General features: G+C 42.5%; 1 long non-coding RNA gene across 1 annotated transcript in view; it reads right to left on the reverse strand.

Annotated features, from left to right (window-relative positions):
• LOC122458046 overlaps positions 1-10326 on the reverse strand; it is a 65146-nt gene extending 54820 nt beyond the window's left edge. Inside the window, exons 1-2 of the long non-coding RNA XR_006277862.1 lie at positions 10260-10326; positions 8999-9099 (exon numbers count right to left, since the gene is read on the reverse strand). This is a non-coding gene — a long non-coding RNA (uncharacterized LOC122458046). The remainder of the gene's footprint in view (positions 1-8998; positions 9100-10259) is intronic.
• Positions 10327-10779: the final 453 nt, after the last annotated feature.

A 10779-nucleotide genomic window follows, 5' to 3' on the forward strand; every position in this document is an offset into this window, starting at 1 on the left:
TTGTTTACCAGGAAATACACCCTGCCTCGGAGTCTACACAGCACCAAGAGACATCTAGTGGATGAATAATGTAACTGCAAGTACATATTGTTACACCATCAATGTGCCTCAGTCCTAATATGGTATGGCATTAGAACTTCTCCGAACATTTATATTTGCTACACATTCACCCATGTCCTCTGCCAGCTATTTCAATGTTTTCGTTATTTGTACCTATTCAGTGAATAGTTCAGAAGGTGAATGTTAGTCTGTGGACTGTTTGTAAAATGAGAGGGGTTCTGTAGAACAATCAGTGTTAATGCTGAATCTTGAATACACCGATGACATAGCCTCGTTGGCTCAGTTTGGTGAATTGCTGCAGCTGTATGGCCGAACTGGGCAGGCAAGAAGCAATTCACATTGGTCTGATTATTAAGCCAGGTAAAACTAAGATTTTTAGGGCCTTGCAGTTGGTTTTCCTTTGCAGGGGAAATCTATGACACAGCAACTGGGTATTTTGTCAGTGCCACTTGTTTTATTTATACTATAAACACCAGTCTAAATAGCAGGCAGGCAACACATCTTTCCAAAACCCCAGCTCAAACAGCAGTGCCTGATTCACAGGAAGGAACTTTGCCCCAACAACTGACTTTTGTTAGTGCAATGAATGCAAAGAACCAACTCAAGCTGTGTGCAACAGCTCCCCACCAAGTAAACTCCATCCCAAAGCTAATAACGATGCAGCATTTCTTCCAAGATTATACACTGCTTGCATGCCTAGAAAAAAAACTTGCAAAACTATGTATAACTGCACCACCTGGTGACTCTAGCTGGAACAAGCACTCAGTGTGGGCATTTCCTAACATCTGAGTACTTGACTTTGTAACCTTAATAAAAAAATTTTAACATAAGGTTGTTTGTATGTAATATGAGTAATGTTGCTGAATGACACCATGATTTGTTGTCCCTTGTTGTTCCCTATAGAATGCAATATGACCATTCTAAAGATGCATCAAGGCATGAGATCTCTGAGGCAGGGGGGTCAGGGAAGGGGCATGCAGTTCCATATGATGCCGATCCTGGCACAAAGTCAGGGCTTTCCCAGATTTAGCTGTATCAGTTGGAATGGGGTCAGTGAATGTGCTGCTTACAAACCTGCAGGGCATCTCTTGCTCAATGGAGTACGAGCCTCGTTAAGAGCTTTTACAGACTGCAGTCCTGAAGTAAAATGCATTCATTCAGCCCTACTTCTGGTTCTTTGTATTCTACATCAGTCACTGAGATACAGTGGGAAAGTAGCCAAGCAAGAGTCACCTCTTCTAAAAGGTTGGGCATTGTTTAAAAAGGCACACTCCTGAGTCACTCCTGCATGCATCTGAGGTTTTATGCTGGGTGTGATCCCAGTGAAGTCAGTGGAGTTATCCTAGTGTAACATTGGAGTAACAAAGTGGTTTAATCAGGCCTTCAGGCTTTACTCCTTGTTTGCATCTCCATCTGGCAAGTGTGTATGTGTGAGAGAAAGGTTAACAATGAGGATATTTTTTATGATGAAGTTGTGTAGTTTAGCACCACAACCAAAAATCATGGGCCATATTGTGGCATCCATTTTTGTGCTGAACTGCCCTTTTATTTGAAAAGGGAGCTGGAATTAAAGAACGGTGATACAGTATGGTTCTTTCTTCCTTCCCTCCTTGTCTCCCTTACTGTGCTGTTCACCTTTATTAGAGCTGTAGAGAGGACAGAAGTTCTGTTTTGCAAAGGTGAGAGATTTTTAAATATGGCTTCCTTCCAAATCAGAGCAAAACCCAAAACTTTCATAATTTCCTGCCAAGGAAAATTCTGAAAAATAAAATAAAATTAAGATTGGTCTAAATGTTTTGTTTTAATCTTAACTTTTTAAAAATGTTGCATAATGATGGAATATCAAACTTTAAAAATCAAAATGAAAAGATTTTTAAAACAAAATTAAACATTTTGTATCATTTCTATTTAGTATTAAGAAAGTTGCTCTACAAGGGCTTGATCCAAAGCCCATGGAAGTCAATGAAAAAATTCCCATTGACACCAAGGGACATTGGATCAGGTCCTAAAGTTGCATGCTGTGTTATGATTGTGTGCGTAATCTAGACTATTTGAGTCTGATGACAGATGTCAATTTTATTAATGGTATTATACTGCCTCGGATGTGCCAGATCATAAAAAACAAACAACTTGCTTTGGTTTCATGACAAAACATGAAAGTGGAATGATGTTTCAGGTGAAATGTCTTTTCTGTTTCGATTATACAGAGGTGACAGATGGGAGCATTGCCTAGTCATTAAAGCAGGAGATTGGAAGTCAGGATATCTGAGTTCTATTCCTAGTTCTGCTGTAGACTCATTTCCTGGCCTTGAGAAAAGTCAGTTACACTCTCTGTTCTGTTTCAGAGTAGCAGCCGTGTTAGTCTGTATTCGCAAAAAGAAAAGGAGTACTTGTGGCACCTTAGAGACTAACAAATTTATTAGAGCATAAGCTTTAGTGAGCTACAGCTCATCCGATGAAGTGAGCTGTAGCTCACGAAAGCTTATGCTCTAATAAATTTGTTAGTCTCTAAGGTGCCACAAGTACTCCTTTTCTCTCTGTTCTGTGTAGGTTTCAGAGTAGCAGCCGTGTTAGTCTGTATTCGCAAAAAGAAAAGGAGTACTTGTGGCACCTTAGAGACTAACAAATTTATTAGAGCATAAGCTTTCGTGAGCTACAGCTCACTTCATCGGATGCATTTGGTGGAAAAAACAGAGGAGAGATTTATATACACACACACAGAGAACATGAAACAATGGGTTTATCATACACACTGTAAGGAGAGTGATCACTTAAGATAAGCCATCACCAACAGCAGGGGGGGAAGGAGGAAAACCTTTCATGGTGACAAGCAGGTAGGCTAATTCCAGCAGTTAACAAGAATATCAGAGGAACAGTGGGGGGTGGGGTGGGAGGGAGAAATACCATGGGGAAATAGTTTTACTTTGTGTAATGACTCATCCATTCCCAGTCTCTATTCAAGCCTAAGTTAATTGTATCCAGTTTGCAAATTAATTCCAATTCAGCAGTCTCTCCTTGGAGTCTGTTTTTGAAGCTTTTTTGTTGAAGTATAGCCACTCTTAGGTCTGTGATCGAGTGACCAGAGAGATTGAAGTGTTCTCCAACTGGTTTTTGAATGTTATAATTCTTGACGTCTGATTTGTGTCCATTCATTCTTTTACGTAGAGACTGTCCAGTTTGGCCAATGTACATGGCAGAGGGGCATTGCTGGCACATGATGGCATATATCACATTGGTAGATGCGCAGGTGAACGAGCCTCTGATAGTGTGGCTGATGTGATTAGGCCCTATGATGGTATCCCCTGAATAGATATGTGGACAGAGTTGGCAACGGGCTTTGTTGCAAGGATAGGTTCCTGGGTTAGTGGTTCTGTTGTGTGGTGTGTGGTTGCTGGTGAGTATTTGCTTCAGATTGGGGGGCTGTCTGTAAGCAAGGACTGGTCTGTCTCCCAAGATCTGAGAGAGCGATGGCTCGTCCTTCAGGATAGGTTGTAGATCCTTGATGATGCGTTGGAGGGGTTTTAGTTGGGGGCTGAAGGTGATGGCTAGTGGCGTTCTGTTGTTTTCTTTGTTGGGCCTGTCCTGTAGTAGGTGACTTCTGGGTACTCTTCTGGCTCTGTCAATCTGTTTCTTCACTTCAGCAGGTGGGTACTGTAGTTGTAGGAATGCATGATAGAGATCTTGTAGGTGTTTGTCTCTGTCTGAGGGGTTGGAGCAAATGCGGTTATATCGTAGCGCTTGGCTGTAGACAATGGATCGAGTGGTATGATCTGGATGAAAGCTAGAGGCATGTAGGTAGGAATAGCGGTCAGTAGGTTTCCGATATAGGGTGGTGTTTATGTGACCATCGCTTATTAGCACCGTAGTGTCCAGGAAGTGGATCTCTTGTGTGGACTGGTCCAGGCTGAGGTTGATGGTGGGATGGAAATTGTTGAAATCATGGTGGAATTCCTCAAGAGCTTCTTTTCCATGGGTCCAGATGATGAAGATGTCATCAATGTAGCGCAAGTAGAGTAGGGGCATTAGGGAACGAGAGCTGAGGAAGCGTTGTTCTAAGTCAGCCATAAAAATGTTGGCATACTGTGGGGCCATGCGGGTACCCATCGCAGTGCCGCTGATTTGAAGGTATACATTGTCACCAAATGTGAAATAGTTATGGGTCAGGACAAAGTCACAAAGTTCTGCCACCAGGTTAGCCGTGACAGTATCGGGGATACTGTTCCTGACGGCTTGTAGTCCATCTTTGTGTGGAATGTTGGTGTAGAGGCTTCTACATCCGTAGTGGCTAGGATGGTGTTTTTAGGAAGATCACCAATGGACTGTAGTTTCCTCAGGAAATCGGTGGTGTCTCGAAGATAGCTGGGAGTGCTGGTAACGAAGGGCCTGAGGAGGGAGTCTACATAGCCAGACAATCCTGCTGTCAGGGTGCCAATGCCTGAGATGATGGGGCGTCCAGGATTTCCAGGTTTATGGATCTTGGGTAGCAGATAGAATACCCCAGGTCGGGGCTCCAGGGGTGTGTCTGTGCGGATTTGTTCTTGTGCTTTTTCAGGGAGTTTCTTGAGCAAATGCTGTAGTTTCTTTTGGTAACTCTCAGTGGGATCAGAGGGTAATGGCTTGTAGAAAGTGGTGTTGGAGAGCTGCCACCCTATATCGGAAACCTACTGACCGCTATTCCTACCTACATGCCTCTAGCTTTCATCCAGATCATACCACTCGATCCATTGTCTACAGCCAAGCGCTACGATATAACCGCATTTGCTCCAACCCCTCAGACAGAGACAAACACCTACAAGATCTCTATCATGCATTCCTACAACTACAATACCCACCTGCTGAAGTGAAGAAACAGATTGACAGAGACAGAAGAGTACCCAGAAGTCACCTACTACAGGACAGGCCCAACAAAGAAAACAACAGAACGCCACTAGCCATCACCTTCAGTCCCCAACTAAAACCTCTCCAACGCATCATCAAGGATCTACAACCTATCCTGAAGGACGAGCCATCGCTCTCTCAGATCTTGGGAGACAGACCAGTCCTTGCTTACAGACAGCCCCCCAATCTGAAGCAAATACTCACCAGCAACCACACACCACACAACAGAACCACTAACCCAGGAACCTATCCTTGCAACAAAGCCCGTTGCCAACTCTGTCCACATATCTATTCAGGGGATACCATCATAGGGCCTAATCCCATCAGCCACACTATCAGAGGCTCGTTCACCTGCGCATCTACCAATGTGATATATGCCATCATGTGCCAGCAATGCCCCTCTGCCATGTACATTGGCCAAACTGGACAGTCTCTACGTAAAAGAATGAATGGACACAAATCAGACGTCAAGAATTATAACATTCAAAAACCAGTTGGAGAACACTTCAATCTCTCTGGTCACTCGATCACAGACCTAAGAGTGGCTATACTTCAACAAAAAAGCTTCAAAAACAGACTCCAAGGAGAGACTGCTGAATTGGAATTAATTTGCAAACTGGATACAATTAACTTAGGCTTGAATAGAGACTGGGAATGGATGAGTCATTACACAAAGTAAAACTATTTCCCCATGGTATTTCTCCCTCCCACCCCACCCCCCACTGTTCCTCTGATATTCTTGTTAACTGCTGGAATTAGCCTACCTGCTTGTCACCATGAAAGGTTTTCCTCCTTCCCCCCCCTGCTGTTGGTGATGGCTTATCTTAAGTGATCACTCTCCTTACAGTGTGTATGATAAACCCATTGTTTCATGTTCTCTGTGTGTGTATATAAATCTCTACTCTGTTTTTTCCACCAAATGCATCCGATGAAGTGAGCTGTAGCTCACGAAAGCTTATGCTCTAATAAATTTGTTAGTCTCTAAGGTGCCACAAGTACTCCTTTTCTTTTTGTTCTGTGTAGGTGTCAAGTAGGTGGAAAAGTACTTGGAGAACCTCAGAGGAAAGATGCTGTTCAGATATAGCAGATAGTTCAAATAAGACAGAAATGGTGCTTGGAAATTCTTAGGTAGATTGCAAGGTATATTATTATTGATTTTCACAAAGAATTGAACACTGGGCATTTTTTTTTATTGCTTCACCTTGTTCATCATTTGTATCTCCTTTTTTCCAAATGCATATCGGTTGAATTCACACTGGGACTAAAATATTGTCCCAGCTAGTTACAGATGGGTGGATAGGAGGGAAGAAAGAAGAAGGCAGAAATGAGAGAGTGCTCCATATATGTGTATATTGCTTGCCCTTGACTGAGCAGTAGTAGATGTCCAGGGCCTCAAAAACTGGCTCCCCTGTGATGTGGAGTCTGGATATAGGAGTGTAACTTGTTTTATTTGCATGTATGCACCAGTTGTGGGACAGAAATGGTCACAAACAGCATGCTGGTAATTCCTTTTTACAGGAATCCCAAATGGACACCAATGTCTTGTTTCCATGGTACAACTCTGCCTCAGGAATTTACTCCAATCTGAGAAAAAGGCAGGCAGCAAATTCTCTTGCTGCTCACACAGCTCCATCTATCTAGAACCTTGCATAACAAAACAGCAGCAACACACATCTTCCCAAGACTGAACATTTGATCGCATGCTACAAAAAAGAACTTTGGAAACGGTGTGTAACATCACCATCTGATGAAACGTACTATGGCAGTAGGTACATTCTTATTTAATAGATAAGTTGTCAAAGATGGTGCTCAAGTCTATGCAGGATAGCTTGTGGGGTTAGTAGGACCAATGCAACCTGCTGTTGATGTGACCAGCAAATGGTTTCCTCTGTGCGGCTCTTTGCATCAGCTCCCAACAAGAGCCTCATTAGGTCCTCACAGCACAGTACAGTACCTGTCTGCATTGTGTCTCGTCTCTGATGGTTTCTGTGCAATCGGCACTGAGCCTTAAATTGAATTAATCAGCAGCGATTCATTTCCATAGTGCCACAGCTTGCTGCTTTCTGACCCAGGTATAAGCTCCCCTTCAGGCAGCATGGGATGCTTGTAGATCCCCATTAGCAAGTAGCTGGATTTCTGCTCAGTGGGGTTTATCTCAAAGAATTGATATTTAAATAAATGCAAATATCATAACCTGCCACAACTATGTGTTTAATATTCTGTCCCTAGCTACTCATTTGGTAAGAGGAAATCCTGTTAATACATCCTCCAGTCTCTGCTTTCTGAAACATAGGCAATGCTGCAAATCTTCAGGAAGAAGGAAAAATTTAGACTGGAAACTTTCTGAGGCTGTGACTGTCTTTAATATATGTTTATACAGTGCCAAGCACTGTTCCGGACTTGGGCTTGCTGGGTATTACTGTAATTCAGTTGACAACCACAACAATAATAATCAAGTGGGTTTCTTAGTAGGATTGTGGTCTGGTGGTCAAACTAAGAGGGACTAAGGGAGGACAACCCCTGGGTTCTACTGTCAGCTGACTCACTGTTTGACTCGTGAAGACCCAGATCCTCAAATCGTAAGGACCTGAGTCTAACTTCTCTATGCTTCTTTTTCCCAATTGTAAAATGGGCATAAGAGCCACACATAACTACTATAATGTTGTGGAGCTGCATTAACAATTGTAGCATAGTAGCTGGATGAAAGACACAATATAAGTGCAAAGTATTACTATTGTTGTAGCAAGATCACAGTGCAGGTGATGTAACGCTCCAAGGGATGGCTAAATCTGATGCACTCTACACTGCAAAAGTCATTTTCTTTTTTTTTCTTTTTTCTTTGAAAAACCCATATGAATTTTATTCAGAGTTTCATACAGATCAGAATTCTCCAGGGAGAAAAAACCCAGAGTCCTTGGTACATATTTCAGATACAGATGGCAGCTTTATAGCACATAGTTTGTGGGGAAAAAACATATTGATGAGATAAGCAAAACAACCCAGGCACTCAAATACACTTAAACAAAACCAGATGAAAAACAAAGCAACAACTTCCTGGGACCGCGTAGGATACTAATGAATATTATAGATCAAAGTGCTAGGGGTAGATGTTCTCTATCTTTGACAGAATCTGCATGGTAGACTTACATCCCGTATTCATGGTAGCTATGTGATTATTGCGAAGAAATAAAAGCACAATTTTTAGAGGAACCTGCACTAATGTGAGTTGCGCTCATATATTGTAGTTATAGGAGGGCAAATAGTATTGAACCACTAAACTTTTCTGTAGCAGCAGGATTTATCTGGTTTACGTTGTTATTAGCCTAATACCCATGGATGCCCATGAAAATTAATAGGGACCACATCTTCCAACATGAGTGAATGGAGGTAATAGAAAAACAGGTATTCTTTAATCAAAGCTTCCTAAATATCTGTGAGAGCCAACCTGGTCCCCATGTCCCCTGGGCTGAAGTGAGGCTCTGATCCTCAAAGGTCCCATTGAACTGAGGATCTGGCCTAGCTGCCTACCATCTAACAAAGGCACTTCAGTGTTTGCCTCCCCCCCAGTTTGAGGGGCAACGGCGTTGGGAGAAGGTGCAGAGAGTTCTTCCTCTTACCTTGTTTGGGGGCAGGGGGGTAGCCAGGATACCAGTGCTTGGACTCCAATAGTGCTAGACGCCTGAAAAGTGGGTGTGCCGGGGTGAGACACCAAGAAGAGATAGGAATTACCTGGCCAGCTCATAGTCCGATCAGGGTTGGGGTTGCAATATGCTTAGCATGCTTTGTTTATATTTCGTGCAGAGCCCAGTGAGAGTCTCATTAAAGAAATGGACTAGGATTGAATGCAATAGACCTTTTGTGCGTTAATTAGTTGTTTAAGTAGCATTCATCTGTGACCTGCATGGGTTATGGATTTTACAATACAAGATGCGCTGACAAAAGCAAAGTAATGAAAGAGACAGCGATGAGCTGTTGACATAAAGAGGAGAGTTTAAGAATGTTAGTGTAATGGAGAATGTTATGAAGACTGAAATGCAGAGCTGATGCCCAAGGCTGTTACCTTGCCAGTTCCATCCCAGCTTCTTCTGATAAATTCTTTGTGGTGGTATGTGCGGGGGGTCTGATTCGCACTTCAGAAACAACAGCAAAAAGACTCTAAATCTACAAGAGCAAGGAAATTCTGAGTTCTGTGGCTTCTACCCGTTGGGTACAGACTTTGCAGAACATGCACTTTTCTCTGTCAACCCTTCTCAGAATTCGAGGCCATAATCCCCTGCATGGATCTGCATAAAATAAAGTCCTATAAGAGCAACGTACAAAACATACCTACTTACATACAGCCTGCTCCAGTGCCCCTTGAAGCCAATGAGATCCTTTGCATTGTCTCCAATGGGCTCTGGATCATGCCCATGGAGGAAAGACACTTACTGATGGTGACAGTGAAAACTTTACAGCCCAAAACCCTCATGAGAGGTCTGGGTGATACCATGGCATGAGGAAACCAAGTTATAGTATATGAGTAACAGGAAATTTCTCACTGATTTTCAAAAATTCACATGCACCATTAAATGTGTAAATTTATGTGCACAACAGTGAACCTAGTCCTCATATGCATGTCAAATAGAGTGACCAGACATTCCAATGTTATTGGGACCATCCTGATATTAGGGGATGTTATTGTCTTATATATGCAATGATACCCTGCCCCTCCATCCCCCCAGAAAAAAAAAAGTGTCCCAATTTTTCACACTTGCTTTCTGGTCACCCTATGTCAAATCAGATACTACTGTGTGCAAATGGACAGTTAGACACACAACTGCCCTTTTTTGCACACAGGTGCCTGATCTGGGTAACAAATGAAATAATTACACACCCAAATTAGCCACTCCATTGCACATGGATTTTTCTTTTTGCAATTGAATGTAAGGTTGTTCTTGAAACTCAGACTCTAAATCTCAGGGTGAGCTTTACAACCTTAATTTTGGAGGCTTTTGTTCAGACAGGCACCTTAAATTTGGTTTGGAACTTGCTTCTTTCTTTGAAACTTACGGGACCTGAACTTTGTGTGAACTTACCACAAACTATGGAGATACAGACTCATTAAAAAGGTTACAGGCCATGTAAGTGGAGTGTATGAACCTAATACCCCAATACAGAGTTGGGGCACTCTTCTTCAGTGGGGCCTTCTTTTGTATAAGATGCAAAACAGAATATTTGTACACAGGGGATCATTAAAGGAGCCACTGGCTCAGTTAGCAAGAGTAAGGATGACAGCCAGTATGTCCTTGCCAAAGTCCACTGAATACATTCTGCCTACTTACGTCTCTCATCTAGGTTCCATTGGTTAGGGGTTCTCAACATTCACCATGTTGTGGACCACATCTTAATAGAAAAGGAGTACTTGTGGCACCTTAGAGACTAACAAATTTATTAGAGCATAAGCTTTCGTGAGCTACAGCTCACTTCATCGGATGCATTTGGTGGAAAAAACAGAGGAGAGATTTATATACACACACACAGAGAACATGAAACAATGGGTTTATCATACACACTGTAAGGAGAGTGATCACTTAAGATAAGCCATCACCAACAGCAGGGGGGGGAAAGGAGGAAAACCTTTCATGGTGACAAGCAGGTAGGCTAATTCCAGCAGTTAACAAGAATATCAGAGGAACAGTGGGGGGTGGGGTGGGAGGGAGAAATACCATGGGGAAATAGTTTTACTTTGTGTAATGACTCATCCATTCCCAGTCTCTATTCAAGCCTAAGTTAATTGTATCCAGTTTGCAAATTAATTCCAATTCAGCAGTCTCTCCTTGGAGTCTGTTTTTGAAGCTTTTT

The sequence above is a fragment of the Dermochelys coriacea genome, chromosome 11 (assembly GCF_009764565.3).
Source record: "Dermochelys coriacea isolate rDerCor1 chromosome 11, rDerCor1.pri.v4, whole genome shotgun sequence".
Taxonomy (NCBI): Eukaryota; Metazoa; Chordata; order Testudines; family Dermochelyidae; genus Dermochelys; species Dermochelys coriacea.